The 17,824-nt window shown below is 38.9% G+C and overlaps 2 long non-coding RNA genes across 2 annotated transcripts; both read right to left on the bottom strand.

The window, feature by feature from the left end:
• Positions 1-549: 549 nt before the first annotated feature.
• Positions 550-5,651, bottom strand: LOC122976743. Its single transcript, XR_006401030.1, has 3 exons — positions 3,520-5,651; positions 1,961-2,017; positions 550-737 (listed from the first exon to the last, which is right to left on the bottom strand). It is a non-coding gene; the product is annotated as an uncharacterized LOC122976743 (long non-coding RNA).
• A 337-nt stretch (positions 5,652-5,988) lies between these two features.
• On the bottom strand, positions 5,989-8,482 carry LOC122976744. Its single transcript, XR_006401031.1, has 5 exons — positions 8,308-8,482; positions 7,676-7,757; positions 6,418-6,756; positions 6,178-6,292; positions 5,989-6,079 (listed from the first exon to the last, which is right to left on the bottom strand). It is a non-coding gene; the product is annotated as an uncharacterized LOC122976744 (long non-coding RNA).
• Positions 8,483-17,824: the final 9,342 nt, after the last annotated feature.

Genomic DNA, 17,824 nt, shown 5'->3' with positions numbered 1-17,824 from the left:
CCAAACCATGTCATTACAACGTCACGTGACGTTATTGGGCCCAAAAAGACTTTTTCCTATAGACTTACATTGTGAAAGAGACGTCCGTAAATCAGCGAATACATTTTTTTGAGCATCACAACCCCCACAAACTATCACTATCAGAATTTGATCCGTTCAGTTCGATCACATTTCGAAAGCCTAAAAGAGCTGCACAATTGAATTGTTTTATCCACATTTGAGTTAGCTGGAGGGCTAACCCGGTAGTAGCTGGCTTGGCTGGCGAAAGTCTCTAGTGCGCATGCTCTAGGGGCCCAATGATTCCGGAAGATCCGGGTAATTTTATGTACGGTAGTCGAACTTTTTTGGCTTCATGTGCCACTGAGCAACTTTCATAGAATGAACGGGCCCCACCTTCGATGCTGTATCCAGTTCTCTTTATACATCCATGGTGTAAATTGTCTGCTAGTAAAAGCATACTTAATCGTTCATTTAGTAGACAGTATGCAGTACATACTCTTTGAGTATGTAGTAGGCAGTATGTTAGTATGTTTTCGAACGCACAACTTTGCCCACTTTTTCCAATCAAATGCAAAGGATTTGATTTAAAACCCTCTTGTTACTGTACACCACCCAAATATTCCATTTCCCTGCGACTGTAAGATCAAACTGTGGACGGAGGAGTGTTGTTCTGTAAAGTGTGTCAGCACTCAGTGGACTTCCTGAGGAGGCAGATCGTGCTGGAGCGTCTGAAGTCCCTAAAGCATAAAAACAGGAAAGCATAATTCCTCTGTTAACTAGCTTGCTGAGATTTGAAATTCTATTCAAAATGTTACTAATTTACCAATTCAAACAGCGATGTTTATGAGTTGCCCAAGCTAACTGCTAGCTAATATTCTTATCAAGATGATACTTCTAGTTCTCTACATATAGATACAAAGCTAGGTAGCTTCTCTAGCTACCTAGCTGAAATCAGGCTAGCTTTAAGGTCCTGGTTTTGGAAACCTTTATAAATCATTGCCTTTTTGGGTGTGTGTGGATAAGGTTTTGTTGCCTTTTTGGAAAGGAATATTAGAATGCCTTCATATAAAAAGTTACCAGAAAAAGTAATGGACAAGTTTCTTTCTTTCTCCCTATCCCTGCATGTGTGTGTGCATGTGTGTGTCCAGAACAGAAAAGGAATCTCACTAGCCAATCGCTATTGGCGGATTACGTTTCCACCCGGTAACAGTCTAGAATTGGCCAATGGACAATCAGCTTTGTCAATTTCATGCCCTCCCCGTTACCACAGCAGCCAATGACTCAGCAGTTACCGGGTGGAAATGGAATCCGTTAATAGCGATTGGCTAGCGAGACTCCTCCCGGTAACAGCACTAGTTGTTGGTGATGGTGATGGCAGGAAAGGGAGAACAAATAAGTTTAGACTTCTCCGAAAGCAGAATTCTGATTCGCTGTGTGTCTACACTGGTTATCTTCAATGTAATGTATATTTACAATAAAACGACTTACGATATAAAACAGAACCCTTCCTCTTTTCGTTTTCATTAAAAAAAATATGAATATGTATATATTTTGTGTTACACGATCTGTAGCCTACATATAAAAAGCCAGTGGCGGGAAAAAGTTTGTGGGAGTTGGTGGTGAATTTACGAACAGAGAGAAAGTAGGAAGTGAGAGAGTAGACTTAGGACATTGGAAAATTTGAAAGCTCATATCGAAATGGATCAGAGGCTGTTTGCCATTCTCATCGGTACGCTCTACAAAGAAGCTGCCCAACTGAGGAGGTAAATCTGTCAGAGGAGAGCCAGGATGCGACGGAGGATGGAGAGGAGACTTGCCATTTTAGCATGTCTCTATAACTTTGTACGTTTGTCTAACATTATGCTTTTCTGTTAAGCAGTCTACTCATTTCTATGTAGATTTGACAGTTCACTTGGTACAACTGTACTGTACTGTATTAGCCTACATTCCACATACATACCTGCTGTTTGTCTTTTTGGTACTCAAACATCAAGAGGTTGATACTCAGTCTGACAGCCTGGATATAGTTAGACACATATACATCACTATTAAATCAATGCAAGTACCTGTACCTCATCTGTGTCACATACACATACATTAACCAGGATAAACTTTAACACAAACAGGACATTTCATGTCTATGATACAGTAATCATGTAGGCTACAGTAACTTTTTGACTCAGAACCTGGGAAGACAGGTGTGACCTTACACTACCTATCAAGTATTGAAAGACATAGAAACCTTCTCAATCACAAGCAAGCACCTGATCAAACAGGTCAGATGTTAGAGAGAAATTTATTTCTAAAAGACTTCAACCATTGATAGACAATTCATATTGGGAATGCAGTTTAATAAAAATTAAATTATAAAAACATAAATAAACAATAAATACATGAATATAACAATTAATAAACAATCTTTAAAAAATTCTTTCTTTTTGCTTGCTGCCCGGCTTTCTGCTCTGGTGGAACTGCCTGCATGTTTGGGTGAACATGACATCTAGACAGTAAACTGCTACAGATCTAGTCATGCTCACTAGTAGTATAGATAGATAGATGAAAATATATGCGTACATGTATATACATATATATATATGTATGTGTATACATATACACACACACTATATATATATATATATATATATATACACACACACACACACACACACACAATACATATATTTATATTTATATATATGTTAATTTATTGCAATATTCTTTTTTGTTCTGGCTAATTTAAATCTAACTGCATGACTAAATAATTGTATACAACTGTAAAATATAGGACTCAATAGATAGGTATATATGTATACACACACATACATATATATACACACACATATATATATATATATATATATATATATATATATATATATATATATATATATATATGTATATATGTGTGTGTGTGTGTATAATATTACAAAAATGTAGGTTATGTAATTTTTTTTGTTTTGTTGTGAATATGCATAATACACTGTTGCTTTCAAGACTGAGTTGCCTGGGTTGAATTTCACACAATTTTATTCAGAATTTATTTACTAGCTTTTCAAACAATGCTAAGTATCTCTGCTCTTTCTGACACTGCCCTTTCCCTCTCCTCTTCTCTCGCTAGTGCCTCTCTCTCTCTTTCCTCTTCCCTCTCAGCCTGTTCCTTCATGAATTCAAGAAGAGCCTCACTCTCCCAGGGCCTCCTCCTACGTTGGCCCTGGCTGACCCTGGCTTCTTCTGCAGAAGGGGCAGAAGCCGATGTGCTGACTGTGCCACCTGTAGTGGCAGTCAGGTTTGCTGCAACAACCAGGGGTGGACTAATTGAGTGCTGCCCCTGGAGTGCAGCATCCATGAGACTGTACCAATGCCAGGTGGCAGCAGTCACACTACCGGCCTCTACCTCTTTGCCTGTTGGTGGGTCCCTAAGCTCCAGAAAATTAGTTAGTACACTGTGAACCTCAATGTTAAAATTTATTCACAATCCCAAAGTGCACTTAATTTCAAGGGCCACTGCATCTTTGTTACCTTGTATTTGTCTTTTAAATTGTTCTACTTCTTTTTGGCCTGTTTGGCAGTTGTTGCCAGGCCAGAAGTGGTGACAAAGTCCCTGGGAAAAACAAAAACATAAACAAAGAGTGACACACTGCCACTTCTATAAGATATGAATCATTATGAATGGACACTAGACACACAGGAAATGATACAAGCACTCAAAATCAATACTCTTTCCCATCCAGACTGAAGAATTCTGCCTGCTCGTAAAAACCCTCTCATTGGCAGCCCTCAACTCAATGAGGGCCCGGGTTTCCTCAGTTGTCCCTTGATTAAAATATTGTTTATACGTTAGTCTTGGGCACACAGTGCTACAGTCCATTGCTTCACATAAAAACATCACAAAAACATAAAAGAATTTTGACTGTACATTTGACATTAGGAACAAAGTGACTTAAGAGTTTAAGTGCTAAAGTGCTTGTGTATAGTACAACGTTAAAGTTACATAAATGTATACGTTAAAAAGTTATACACCTTAGCTTTGACTGCCCTCAACCGAACCGATTTGCCGTGGAAAAACAACAGATTCAGACTGAGACCAAAGATTCCCCATTAAATATACCCAAAACGAGTTATATACCGTATTTAACCACTACATGGACATCAGAGCCAGCGGCAAATTTCAAAATGACTTGCCGAGATAAGGCTGTTCTCAGTGGGGTACCATGAGCTCTGACCGCCCGGTCATCTTGATAGCTAACGAGGCATGCTGGCTAACTTACAACTAGCTTACATCACTCACATATCCGAAAACGTCGGAGCTAATTTTCAAGTCGGCTCTATCTTGATAAATCGACCACAGATTTTAAGTATAAACAATTAACCTCTCGCCTAAAAATGGTAAAACTACATTCCGAGACACAACTTTAGTATTTCGAAAATTATAACTTACAGTCGTACGTTTTGATTTCCTCCGCCATTGCCGCCGATGTGTGAGAAATGCATTCTGGGATACCTGGCTGTAAAAAGTATGGATGTATACTAGAAGGGCCTTTCTCAACGCAAAGAATGGACTTGTGTCTTTGGGGAGAATGTTCTTGCTAGTCGTTCTTGGAAGAATGAACCATGGATGTACAATAAGAGCTCTTATAATACATCCATGGAATGAACTCGCAAGGTCACGAGCACACAGACAGCTCTGTTGACAGTTTGAGACGATGCGTTCTTCCGGGTATTGCGCAATACCTCTCAGCACAGAGGCCGCCTGCAGTCCTTCAAAATAACAGCTGGGCTTTATGGCCCAAAACAACTGATGTTGTACAATGTGCTAAACTCAGCTGTTTATTCCACAACTGAACACTAGCAAAGTAATGTCTATTTTTAATAATAAAGTAACGACATTCCCCTTTCACACTACTTGTTGTTGTTTCTTTTTCCTAAAGTGCTTTAAAGTTTCACGAGCCCCGAATTTTCTGTACATCACGAGCCAACAGCAGGAAAGACCCCGGTAAAACCTGTTGTTCGCAATTCACGTTTTATTTAACGAAGAATAAATATAGGTAAAACAGCTGCAGATAAAAGATGAACCGGGCATTGTTAGCGGCTACCGTCGGTATACTTTACCGGAAGCGGAAGAGGAGGCTACTGAGCTGAGGAGGCGAATTCAAATGAGAAGAGCCAGGATGAGGAGAATGGAAAGGCATTTTGCTATCTTAGCGTTTCTCTCCGACTACGTAAGTTATCTTATAAAGTTTACCCAAAGCTGCACTTAATTTAAAAATTAATAATGGAAAATAAACACAGTAAATACAGTAGATAGAAATATTTATGTATAAAACATGAATAACAGGATTCCCCCAGTGTAACAGTGAAGCTGTAGGCCCACCACCTTCATTCATGAAATTTCCAATCATTCGGTTTTACAATTGGATCACATCAGTCAAGATTATCATTCGATACTGTTATTGGTGCCCACCTTGCGCTGAAATACTGGGAGAGAAAACCTGAATGAATAGGACTAGATGGAACAGAAATTTTCATAATAGAGGCAATACAAGGGAATAATGGAGTACATGATCATGTGTAATGAGAGCCTGAGAAAAGAACAATAAATATTAATACATTTTAATTAATACATTTACTAATACATTACATATTAAATTAAATAATACATAAATTAATAAATACTATTAGAATGTTAATTGATCATAAGTAATTAAAAAAAAAAAAAAAACAGGATCAAACTCCTTCTAAGAGGTATGCACAAAGAAACAAACATGTGCCTATCCTCTGCACATTATTCTCTGAGGCTGACCTGAAACCAGCCTTTAGGCTCTCCAGGGACACCATCAATGTGCTGGTGCAGATGTTGCCTCGGCAAAAGCCACATGGATGGAGCCATGAAATTGAGGTGGCCGTCTGTCTGTACTGGCTTGGATGTGGCACCTCATACAGAGTAATGGCAGATATCATTTCCCCAAGCTGGAAGAGATGGAGGAGGTAGGGGAAGGCTTTGCTCGTCTGGCTGGCCATGACACATTCTGCCGTGTGGCTGGTGCAATAGATGGGTGCCATGTCAGAATCCTACCACCTGCTGAACCACAAAAGAAGTGCTACATTAACCGGAAGCTCTTCCCTTCAGTGTTACTCCAGGGTGTGTGTGATAGCAGTGGGAAATTTCTGGACACATACATCGGCAACACAGGGTCAGTCCATGAGGCCTTGTCCTCCGGAGATCTCGGATGTACACGTGTCACTCTATCCACCGGCTGGCTTCTTTCTTCTTGGAGACAGGGGGTACCCATGCCTGTAGCAGGTAAGAATACAGAGTAAATTATTTATTACATTTGTTACTTTGCATTCCTGAACTTCCCTTGGAATCACTGAAGTTTCTATCTATCTATTTGAAACACTACATAAATTTAATGTTACCTGTATTTTAATCATCAGGCCAAGTTGAAGCATGCTTCAACAAGCACCATGCCAAGGCCAGGAGCGTCATTGAGCGTACTTTGGCATACTTAAAACCCGCTGGCGAGCCATTTTTTTGAGAGCTTTTGAAATTCCGCCCCCAAAGTCATAGCAGCATGCTGCATCCTCCACAACCTCTGTCTGTCAACCGGCGACATCTTGGAGGAGGAGGAGGAACGTCATGAGGAGGATGAATAAGGTCAAGGGAACATTCCTGATGATGATCAGGAGCTCTCAGGAAATAACCCGCGTGCCAGACTTGATGCACAGGTGTCTGCCCCTCGAGAGCTGCCTGCATGTCTGAGGAAGCATGATTATAACGAAGATGGTAAACCCAGAGGAAAAATGTCCAGTAACATTGTAAAATGAAAATGTTATTGTTACAATCATTATTATATCATCATTATGATAGTTAAGTTGTTATCTGACGTAAAATTGTTATCAATATTGTTTTGTTTCTTGAATAATTAAAAATTATGTATATGGTTAAATGTCCAGTGACACTGTAAAATGAAAATGTTATTGTTACAATCATTTTTATAATCATTGTTATATTAGTTAAACTGTTGTCTGATGTAATTGTTATCAATATTGTTTTGTTGGTGAATAATTAAAAATGACTGTGTACATGGTTAACTATTTTGTTTTTTTTTAAATATACACTTCATAGAATGGCATTGACAACGGAAAAAAATGCCTCTATTAATCATAGTTATGAAGAAGCATTCCAAATGCTTTGGTGTCTCACATCAAGTCTCAATAACATATGCCTTACCTGCATGTTACCACTTTATGTACAACTGTGTATTTATCTACCATACAGACTGAAACTCAACTTCTAAAATATTTACTAACACAAGAAATGAACAAACAATGACTGGAACATTAAATTAAAATTATATACATGTTTATCTACAATTTATCTACAAGTCTCTCAAAGAGGCTGAGATGGCAGCAGTCACCCCACCCGCCTCCACCCCTTTCCCTGTTGGAGGATCCACAAGTTCCTAAAAGTAACGTATTAATGAATGAACATTTGTTTCCAGCTTGACTTGTTTGAGGTGATGAAAAACAGAAGTTAGTATATATGTAGTTTAGTTTACAATTTTAGCACATCTGTTTATTATTTGTCCTTACCCATTGCATCTGTATAGTAAGTAAGTTTTCTCCACTAGTCAAAATAGTTGCATATTGAAAAGCAGATACAGTGGTAGATTACCTTGTATTTCTCCTTTAGATTTTACCATTTCTTCATGGCCTGTTTGGCCATGTTAGCCAAGCCTGACTTGTTCACAAATACTCTGGACAAAGAAAAAAAAAAAGAAAAAAAAAAAGAGACAACTTAAACATCATATTACTGTGAATAACACATAAGCTGAGGGAGACTATTGATAATGATGAAGTTATGGTATGACAATGTAGAAATTCAGTATAAAGGCAGTATTGCACTTTGGTGTGCAGGGTAGTACATATATGCAGGGAACAGTCGAGTGACAGTTTTACAAATAAGTTATTATTGTTAATGTTAGTAGTAGTATTAGTAATGGTGTTTAAGTTGATAACTACATCATAATTGTCACATGTGCTATTTCTTTTGCCTGTCACTAGTACTTTACACCGTTTGATATTGCGCTACAGCCCACTTTAAGTCATATATATTAACCAGATTACAATTTACACAACTTCTTTGATTCCTAGTTTTATAATATTTGCTTTCTGAACTTTATAGTATCGATTTGTTTTTCTTTTTTGATGCATCAAAATTTTCTTAGAGGCTGGCAACTTTGACACAACTGAACACACCCATCAACCACCACCCCTGGCTTGCAGAGACACAAAAAGCATACTCACTCCCATCCGTTTTTGGGGGAATTCCTCTGACCTGTGAAAAGGCTTTCGTTTGCCGCTCGCCATTCGATTAGCGATCTGGTTTCCTCAGATGTTCCTTGATTTAAGTAAAAATTGTTACAACATTACTCAGAATGTAATGAAATAATAACAGCGGTGGTAGTACTGTTTACCAGTACTTTTTCTTCAAAAAGGAATTAAAATTAAAATTAAAATTAAATATATTCAAATTTTATCAGAAGTGACTTTAGTGATGAAATACCATGCGAAAATTAAAAAAAACTTACCGCTGTTCGCCTCTCTCTCTGCCGCTTTCTTGCTGCCCTTGGATTCCGAAAGGAATGCTGGGATATTTGTGTTGACAAGTTCATACAAGTTAACAACCGATGCATCCTCGTTAATAGGGGCGTGTCAAGAACACTTCCGGGGATTTTAACCGTCTTGGGGAAATGCGAACTTGTGTATTGGGACAGTACTTGGGCTGCGACTGATGACATTTCACAAGAACAGAGAGGAATGCAGATTGAGAAAGGCCCTAAGAGCTGGATAGGGCGCCGCCCCTCAGCCTTGCAGCCAATTTTTCCCAGTGGCCACTCGCAGTATTGCAGCGAAAAATCCCCCTGCGGCCCAAAAAGGATTTTCCCCATAGACTACCATTGTAAAAGAGAAAAACTGTTGACAAGACCCCTCGAACTGCAAACAACGTCAATTATGACTCTCTCTGTTATGAACTTTTGATGCATGGAGGTTTTATGCTTGTAAAACTTTCCTCAAACTGAGAAAAGCGATTTAAAAATCCGTGACGTCATCACAATGTAAAGCTTATGGGCCGGGCGGGAGCTCGCAGGCGGGGCCAGTGGGGGAAACATTACAGCGCACATTCAGTGGGCCACACAACGCGGAAGCAAACCCGGAAGCTAGAAACTTTTTTGGCGTATGCGCCAGTCGAGCAATTCCTGCAGTGACAAATTCAACTATAAATGTCCAAGTGGTGTTGCCGTACTTAGCTGTCCAAGATGGTGGACCTGCTCGCACATGCGTGATGCAAATCGGGCAGCAACAATTATCAGTGTTGAATTCAGACGTGTGATGCATTATGTTTTCATATAGGGTTAACTTATGTTAGGTGAGATAACGTTAATGAGTCAGACAGATCATGATACACGTCTATGTAAGCGCTGAAAACAAGTATAGTAATATAATTATTATTTTAATTTTGGTGAAAGCCAGGACAATTTGGTACTGAATGTTGAAAACCAGGACATTTTGGGGTTTTACAGATATATGTCGGGACTCGGGACACCCTACTCGAAACCAGGACAACGTCTGGTCACCATATACTAATTTGCCCGGGAAAATGTTAACTTAACCTACTGTGCATACTGGCCGAATGAGTTTAAGTTACCCTTAATTATAAAGTTGGAAGCGGCAAAGTGCATTTCACTTCGCTCCATCCTGGAAAGACTGAGGTGAAATACACCGTTAGAAATGTAATCTCTCAAAAGTTGATAATACTCGAAAGCTTTCATTTTGTGGATATAGGTACTGTTGTGACATCAGGTACCGAGCAGTGACAGAAACTGTTAAACTCAAGTCAAATGTTGTTTGTCCAAATGGAGTTGCTGTACGTAGCTGTCAAAGTTTACGTGCCTGCGCAGTGTAGATCGAGCAGTGATGCGCCTGCGTGATGCAAATCGGGTAGCGACAATTCCTACGGGACTGAATTTTCAGTCCGGTATCCAGCTCTTATAATACATCCAAGTCCACACAAGTCACCTCCCGATGCATCCCCGATGCATCCCCGATGGAACGGGAAGAGCAAGTTCACATCCGGGCTTTTGGACTGTACTTGGCTGGATGCGGACTTTGAATTGGAACAGTACTTGGGCTGCGACTGATGACGTTTCACAAGTACAGACAAGAACGCAGATTGAGACTGTATACAAATATGGACGTAGTTACCATGACGTCGCACGTTGGTTTCTGAAGAGCGGTTTTGAAGCTCAAAGTGAGCGGCTCCGGCCGTCGCCATCTTGGCAGTGCGTGACTCTGCCTAACTCCCAGCCAATCAAAAATGGGCAAAGAGGTGGGCCGAATGGCAACAAACAAGCCACTTAGCGGCTGGCGGACCTGTCACTCAAAGCAGCCATGTCCTTCATTATGCATAACTTTACGGTTTAATAAAATTTAAACGGGTGAGTTATAACCCCCTCTCCGTACAGTTGTCATGAAAGGAGAAATAAGCTATAGAGACCAAAACCGTTTTTTTGTACCAGGCTGTAAACATGTTTATTTCTGCTGTAAAGTTGGGCATTTTAACATGGGGGTCTATGGGGATTGACTCGCTTTTAGAGCCAGCCTCAAATGGCCATTTAAGGAACTGCCGTTTTTGGCACTTCCGCATTGGCTTCATTTTTCAGCCCCGGATGTTTGTTTTAGAACTGTGTGTGTGTGTGTGTGTGTGTGTGTGTGTGTGTGTGTGTGTGTGTGTGTGTTAGGACAACAACAGTATAGATTTTATACATTCGATACTTGCATGGGCCAAACCTCATTGAATTGTTCCATGTAGGCTATGGCTGTGTTTGAAATCACATACTGACGTACTGCCTACTACATACTCAATCAGTATGTACTGCATACTGCCTACTTAATGCAACTTGTCATTTTCTACATTTTATTATGATTATTATTATGATGATGATGATGGTGATGGTGGTGATGATGATGATGATGATTATTATCTTAGTATTACTTTAGTATTATGATTATTCTTGATGTATTTTTTTCCTTAATATGCAGAATCAAGTCAATAGATGATTAATATGATGATGATGGTGATGATGATGATGATTATTTTAGCATGGTTTTAGCATTAATTTAGTATTATGATTACTCTTGATGTATTTTTTCCTTAATATGCATATCAAGAAATACTCAACTCAGGTGCAACTTGTCATTTTCTACACAACTGAAACACTGAAACTGATTAATTAATTAATTATTTAATGTTTTATTATGATTATTATGATTATGATAATGGTGATAGTGGTGATGATGATGATGATTATTATTATTATCTTAGTATTACTTTAGTATTATGATTATTCTTGATGTATTTTTTTCCTTAATATGCAGAATCAAGTCAATAGATGATTAATATGATGATGATGGTGGTGGTGATGGTGATGATGATGATGATTATTTTAGCATTGTTTTAGCATTAATTTAGTATTATGATTACTCTTGATGTATTTCTTCCTGCTGTCTATATCCTGCTGCCAAATAATCTGGCCAGCCAGCTCTTCTTCTTCTTCTTGGGTTTTGTGTTTAACGCCATCATCCTGAGCTGGAGATCCTCCATCCTGATAACCAGGTTGGTCTCTCTCCGAGCCCACTCATCCTCCTTTTCCTGCAGCGCTTTTTGAAGAGAGGCCTTCTCTTCCTCTGCCTTCTTCAATGCAGCCACAAGATTTTGGTTTTCTTTTCGTTGCCGCTCTATCTCGTCTGTGTAGATTTTTATAGAGGATGTCTCAAATTCCATGGCAGCATTTTCCATTTTGCAGCGTTCAGCTCTGACATCTTCCAGTTCAAGGCGGAGAGCCTGTTTGACTGCTCTATACTGAGCAGCCTGCTCTTCCTGGTCCTTCTGGAGCTCCTCTAAACTCTGCCTGCCATCTCCTGCCGTCTCCTGCCATTCTTTTAGGTCCTGCCAAATGCTAAAGGAATCGCTCAGATCAAGTTTGAGCTTGTGGATCTCCTCTTTAAAAGGAGAATGTGATGTCATAGAATGTGATGTCATAAATTGGTCTATGTGTGCATTCTATTCAAGTTTTTTTTTCTAACTTCAGAATAAAATCATAAAATATGAGTTTGCAGTAGGCTTTATGCTAAATTACCCATATGAAGGTCAACTGTACCAGATAACGGCATTAAAAAAGTTACAAAAGTTACTTTGACATAAATGATCCGTCTGGCTGTTTGATTTGTTTATTTGAATAAAATTCTTACCCAAATCAGAATCAGCTAATTACCCTAATGATAAATTATCATACATGAAATGAAGTTAAGTATTTATGTTATGATGTTGTGCAGGGAACATATTCGTGTTCAGTGTTCAAAACTTTATATTGACTTAGCAGAAGCAACATACATAATCAAGAAAAGCTTCTGCCAGCTTCCCTCTGCTTATTGGTCTCAGTTACGGGTGCTGAGGAAAAAAGTCAGGACGCCAAGTTATGGTGCCACATTAGCATTAACAGACAGAAGCAGCAAACTGTCTGGACATTTCCAAAGTTTTTGCAGGTTCTTTGGAAACTCATCACACTTGCAGGCCTCTTAAGTCCACGTTTCAGTAGTTTTTACAGATGTAATTACAAATTTCTTAAAATGAAAAATGTGTAAGTACTTATTTTTATGATCTCTCAGTCTGGACAAAAGTGTATCCACCACTTTTCTTTTTGGAAATATTTTAGAATGTGCTTCACAGAAAAGCTATGTATCTTTTATTGACCTTCATCTAATGTTTGGCACATTAAAAAGTAACATCTTGGCTGTCAGTAGTCATTTGCTCTGCACTGTTGGCAGAAATTAGGTCCTTTTATATCCTGTAACTGTGCTGGAAATACTGAAAAAAAGTGAGTATGTCAATTCATGGTGGCATTAACATGCAAGAGCTGGCTGGTCAGATTATTTGGCAGCAGGATATAGACAGCAGAAAGAAATACATCAAGAGTAATCATAATACTAAAGTAATACTAAGATAATAATAATAATCATCATCATCATCATCATCATCACCATCATCATCATAATAATAATCATAATAACCATAATAATCATAATAAAACATTAAATTGTGATTTGTTTCAGTGTTTCAGTTGTGTAGAAAATGACAAGTTGCACCTGAGTTGAGTATTTCTTTAAAAAAGGCTGCTGGTAAATGTCCAGACAGTTTGCCGCTTCTGTCTGTTAATGCTAATGTGGCACCATAACTTGGCGTCCTGACTTTTTTCCTCAGCACCCGTAACTGAAGGAACTGAGACCAATAAGCAGAGGGAAGCTGGTAGAAGCTTTTCTTGATTATGTATGTTGCTTCTGCTAAGTCAATATAAAGTTTTGAACACTGAACACAAATATGTTCCCTGCACAACATCATAACATAAATACTTAACTTCATTTCATGTATGATAATTTATCATTAGGGTAATTAGCTGATTCTGATTTGGGTAAGAATTTTATTCAAATAAACAAATCAAACAGCCAGACGGATCATTTATGTCAAAGTAACTTTTGTAACTTTTTTAATGCCGTTATCTGGTACAGTTGACCTTCATATGGGTAATTTAGCATAAAGCCTACTGCAAACTCATATTTTATGATTTCATTCTGAAGTTAGAAAAAAAACTTGAATAGAATGCACACATAGACCAATTTATGACATCACATTCTATGACATCACATTCTCCTTTTAAAGAGGAGATCCACAAGCTCAAACTTGATCTGAGCGATTCCTTTAGCATTTGGCAGGACCTAAACGAATGGCAGGAGATGGCAGGAGATGGCAGGCAGAGTTTAGAGGAGCTCCAGAAGGACCAGGAAGAGCAGGCTGCTCAGTATAGAGCAGTCAAACAGGCTCTCCGCCTTGAACTGGAAGATGTCAGAGCTGAACGCTGCAGAATGGAAAATGCTGCCATGGAATTTGAGACATCCTCTATAAAAATCTACACAGACGAGATAGAGCGGCAACGAAAAGAAAACCAAAATCTTGTGGCTGCATTGAAGAAGGCAGAGGAAGAGAAGGCCTCTCTTCAAAAAGCGCTGCAGGAAAAGGAGGATGAGTGGGCTCGGAGAGAGACCAACCTGGTTATCAGGATGGAGGATCTCCAGCTCAGGATGATGGCGTTAAACACAAAACCCAAGAAGAAGAAGAAGAGCTGGCTGGCCAGATTATTTGGCAGCAGGATATAGACAGCAGGAAGAAATACATCAAGAGTAATCATAATACTAAATTAATGCTAAAACAATGCTAAAATAATCATCATCATCATCACCATCACCACCACCATCATCATCATATTAATCATCTATTGACTTGATTCTGCATATTAAGGAAAAAAATACATGAAGAATAATCATCATAATAATCATAATAAAACATTAATTAATTAATTAATTAATTAGTTTCAGTGTTTCAGTTGTGTAGAAAATGACAAGTTGCACCTGAGTTGTGTATTTCTCATGTTTATGCTCTTTCTGTATAGATGTGACATAAATAAATTCAAATATTTTATTGAATTTTTCATTTATTTCTTTTTTTTGGGTCCAAACACTATTTTTCTTCTTTCTGACAATGTTTCCAGAGATATGAGAAACAAAACAGGAGACATTTATTTCATCTCTATATATCTATTGGTACTTTACTTTTTAAATTTGATATTACATTGTTTTAGTAGTTACTGTAGTTGTGAGTTATTTTCCAAAATAAGATTTCACACATAGAGAAAGAATATATCATCAGACATAAGGTGGGCATGTTAATGCTATTTACAACAAAATAGTTGCCTGTTTATGTTGTGTATGTTGATATAATACCCCTCTGGTTGCCAGTCAGCACAACAAACAAATCCAGAAGTAAACAGCAAACCATCAGAGACAGAAGGTAGTCAGAACACATACATGAAAATTAGACAGGAAACTGCAGCAACACCTGACAAACAACAGCAGGTAATCTGCCCATTATATACACAGGGACTAATGAGGTGATATGCAGCAGCTGAGCAGTCAGATGACTGGATCAGGTGACAACAGCTAGTGGGCATGTGAGGCAAGACAGGGGTCTGACATGACAGGAGATGGTGAGCACCCAAAAACACAGAGGAGCTGGAGGCAGAAGAGGCAGGAGAGGACCGAGGAGCAGCTGTCGCCATGACAGCACCGCCATCTGTACAGTTTCCAAGGTGGCAGCTTACAGAACATGAGAACACTTGTGACTTTTACATATGCACAGACTCCACCTGTAGAGCTGATAATGGTGACATGAACAAATTAGGGTGCAGGATTTGTCACATTTTAGTGTGTTTGATTTCACATTTATACACTTGGTAATATGAAAAGTGAGTGGTGAAGATGCTGTAACTCTGTCTGTTTATTACATTACTTTTAGTATGTATGCTTGTTAAAATGATTCATCTTTATTAACTTCTACACTCTGTGTGTGTTATTCTCATTTATATCCTATTCTATTACCTAGAGAACTAGTGCCAAGAGGCAGATATTCTTGTTGCTATGAGGCTGTTCATAGTTTTTCCATCATTTTTCATACTCCACAAAATGAATCTGCAGCAGCAGCAGTCATACCCCACAGTTCTTTTTTCCCCCCTTTACATTTTCTCAATTTTTCTTGTGCAGCGGTTTTACATTCCATTTGCTTTCCTTAATAACATCTCAGGCTGCTCATCTGCTCGAAAAGCCCAGAAGCAAGAGACCAAAAGGGAACTTTCTCACCGCCTCTTAACATCATTTTAAAATCAATACTAATTCCAGTGGATACAAAATTCATACACATCTGTAGTTGCATCAATGCGGCCTCGCTGAAAATGAGAAAGACAAAAACAGATAAACAGAAATCCCAAACCAATCCAATCATAATTTCCAGGAAGCTTCAGTTCCATTATTGGGAGCCCTGTATATTGCTGCAGCTGGCTGAATCAGCACTTTCTGGGTTATTTCTCATAAGGCTTGTGTAGTGAGCGTCAGGGACCTCGTAAATATCCCAGCTGCACAGCCAGAACAACACGAGTCTCACTTCGTTGCACAAAACATGAATGTAGATTCTTTCCATCAGGATTCTGCTCAGATTTTAATCAGCATGCCATTTGTAGAGAAGGTTTCTTTTGCAAAATGGATCATATTGTAACTGCAAGAGGCCTACAGGTAAAGAGCATGCTGACACGGGATGTTATCATCACTGAGGCAAAAAAAAATGAATGTCCAGCAGTTCACTTCTGCATGACCTTTAGAAAATGAGATATTTCTTGTCCTGACACTTTCCATAACAGATTCCTTTCGTGCCCCCCCCCCTCCCATTCCCTTAAACCATGTCTCTCTCTCAGGATGAGAAATGGGAGATTCTTCTCAGACACATAAGAGAGCTGAGCCACTGACTGAACTCCCATACAGATTAAGTCAATGTTAGAGCAAGAGGGCAAAGTGCATTCAGTGCTGACAGAGGATTGAATAGAATACATACCAAAGTGCATCCTGGTTAAATCCCTTGATGGAGGGCATCTTAGGCAAAATAACAAAAGCTTTTGATCAGTGCGGGCTTAAAGGAAATCCATTACTGAGGGTAAAATGTCTTTAGTTCAAGGCTGTTGTGTCCATGCATCGCTGTAAATGCAACTGTACTGCAGCACGTGTTCCTGTCGGTCAGTGTACGTGGGTAAAACATGGAGGAAAACCTATGTGGGGGATTGATGACGAAATGGCAGGCACACACACACACACACACATACACACACACACACTTCTCTCACACCCGTTGCCAATTATTGACTTGACATGTTGGAAACTGTCCATGGTGCTGAAATGACTCGCCTCACGCTCGCCTGAGGATTTAACTCTTTCCTGTCGCCTGCATGGAAACTTGAACTCAAAGACCTGATTTCTATGTCAAATCCCTCAGCTTACAATGTCTGTGGTCATCTTACAAACAAATATTAAGATGTCAAGACAGCACTTTCTCTATTTGTGCTCAACAGACCACAGACCTTTGTGAATATAATAATGTAATTATAGCGATAATAATACCATATGGATTAAACATACATTGAGTCTGACTTTAAAGTCACTATACCACAGGTGCATATATGACTAAAATATTATACAATAAAAAGCAAAAACGTACTATCAAAATCACCATTGTGTACATAATTTACACTGTAAGTTCTCATATGTATATTATTGGCATTCTAGTGGTTTTTTCCGCCAGCAGTTGTTCTAGGCCACTCAAATTGCCTGTGTGTGTGTGTGTGTGTGTGTGTGTGTGTGTGTGTGTGTGATTAAAGATCGGTTGCGTCACCGGCTCGGCAGCCGGGACAGATGACTGGCGCAGATGTAGAGTCAAGCTAGCCAGATCAAAACCGGAAAGTACACCGATTGGTCTTCAAAATTAAAGCAGGCCTGAATTTTGCGTGAACGGCTATCTGCACAGATTTTTTTTTTTTTTTTTTTTTTTTAACTCATTAAGTAGTTCATCCTCTCTGGTTGAATATCTTGTGATGATGGGCACATTCCTGCCTATCCCTGGTATGTTACATACCACAATTAAGACTCAATGACAAGTCATTTTGGCTGGACAGTTTTGGAGATAGTTCTGCAGACAAATGACCGACTTTCTGTTCAGTCCAACTGAAGAATCTTGTAAAATAATGCAGTCAATAGTGAGTTTTATGTAGACTGAATATAAGGATTTCAAACAGACACTGTCTTCAATTTACATTATTTCACAAGGATAATCCTC

The sequence above is a fragment of the Thunnus albacares genome, chromosome 24 (genome assembly GCF_914725855.1).
Source record: "Thunnus albacares chromosome 24, fThuAlb1.1, whole genome shotgun sequence".
NCBI classification, from domain to species: Eukaryota; Metazoa; Chordata; class Actinopteri; order Scombriformes; family Scombridae; genus Thunnus; species Thunnus albacares.
Note: the sequence above shows the minus strand (reverse complement) of the source record. Positions and strands in the feature narration are given on the sequence as shown.